The sequence below is a fragment of the Helianthus annuus genome, chromosome 5 (genome assembly GCF_002127325.2).
Source record: "Helianthus annuus cultivar XRQ/B chromosome 5, HanXRQr2.0-SUNRISE, whole genome shotgun sequence".
NCBI classification, from domain to species: Eukaryota; Viridiplantae; Streptophyta; class Magnoliopsida; order Asterales; family Asteraceae; genus Helianthus; species Helianthus annuus.
Window position 1 is genome coordinate 5,068,232 of NC_035437.2, and position 1,997 is coordinate 5,070,228.

Below are 1,997 nucleotides of genomic sequence, written 5' to 3' on the forward strand. Positions count from 1 at the left end.
ACAATGAGCGTTTAGGGGGTGATGATATCGGCATTTGTCGCACTTTGGGTGCGTTCCAGTATAAACCTTGCGCTCACCATTGAAAGCAGGCACAGTTTGAAGGGGTTGTGGGTTTGGCGGAGTGACGACCGCGCAGTTTTGGCTTGAAGCCTTCCGCTTCTTGCCTTGGTTTCTCTTAGATTGCTGGGAGGGTTTAGACTCATTAGGAGAGTCAATGGTGACTTGGTGCGCATTCTTTGTTGAAACCTTGTCAAAGGTTCCATGAAGAACACAATTGTTGTTAAGTTCGGTAGCTATGCGGTACGCGTCTTCAATGGTTTGAGGGTTGGCAGATGCAAGATGGTTTGTTAAGGAAGGTGTAACACAACGAATGAACTTGGCCACGGTTTTGGGGGCGGTTTCTACTTGACCAGGGCATAGAACACTAAGCTGTTTGAAGCGTGTAATCAAACCATCCATGTCACTCCCGTTTTGCGTGAGGTTCCAGAATTCATTTTCCAACTTTTGGAGTTCGTGAGGGGGACAAAAGTGATCCTTCATAAGTTGTTTGAGATCGTCCCACGGCATAGCGTGTGCGACCTCGTTTCCTCTCTTGTTACGCTCAGTTGTCCACCACTCAAGTGCCTTTTCACGAAACACACCGGTTGCATTCAATGTTCTCAACTCGTCAGGGCAACCACTTTGTAAGAAGGTAAGCTCGATGGAGTCAAACCAATTCATCATGGCGGTAGCGCCATTCTTGCCGGTAAATTCTAAGGGTTTGCAAGCCATGAATTGCTTGAATTGGAAGGTGGCTTTGGGTTTGTCGGCCTTGGAGTCGACCGAACCATGTGGTGAATCGGTTTGGATCTTGCTAACAATATCGGGTAAGACCTTAGCAAATTGTTTGGCCATAAACTTCATACAATCCTTTTGGGACATGGCGGAGGAGGTCGAACCCTTCTTAGACTTGAGTCTCTTGGATGAACTAGAAGACATCTAAAAGATTTGAAAGAGAAGGGAAAGGATGAGACTTTGATCATTAATTGAAAACAAGGTTTGTGTATGCAAAGCAAGTAGATGTTCAAGTACCAAGTAAAGTTCACATAAAGCATAAGTTTCCAACACACATTCAACATGTATAGCACATAAGTTGCGAATAGGAAAATATAAATTTAGTTGGTTCATGAGAATTATTATTGTTTGTGATTGCGATAATGTGCGACATGATTAAAACGACATTTCGAAATGAATGAACGTTCAAGTATAAAATCACATATAAATTGAGATACATAAAAGAGAGGCTCAATAAAACGTAGGAGTGTTCCGGGTAGAGGAACGTCGACAATTCCAAAGTGGGTCGAAAGTCCTTTCGATTTAGAGATATTGTGCTTTGGCCTATAAGTAAGATACTCTCGTCGAGAAGCGATTAACGGTATCTTACCCTTCCGGTTACTACACATCTCTAAATGATTGGAACATTCGGGACTTTGGCGAGAATAAAAATCAAGGAATGGGACTTAATCGACAAGATGCGGGTTTCACCCCTAACTTGACGATTTCGTACCCTAAATGTGGTTGGTACTTGTCGGCCAAAATAAAATTTTGACACTTTGACAAGGGTCCACTAGAGTTGAAATGGAAATTACCATTAAGTTGTGGATGTCACTCCTAGCTTAATGGTGAAATTTCGTGCAAAAATAGATTAAAGGTAGAGTGAGAGTCGTTTACCAAATTGTGGGTTTCACGCCTATTTTGGTAAAGTTGTCTCGTTGATGTTACAAGAGTATAAAATAGCATAAGTGTATTCGTGTTAGCCTTAGGAAAGGCGCATAAGTTTAATAACAAGAATTGTAGCTAGGAAGCATGTAAGATAGAGCACAAATGTTTTAAACAACAAATAAGAGACAAAGTTCCTAAAACTATAGACTAGGGCAAAAGCATGCCAATTTTCCTAATTCCCTATAGTTATGGCTCTGATACCAATCTGTCACACCCCAACCAATGGCGGAAACATC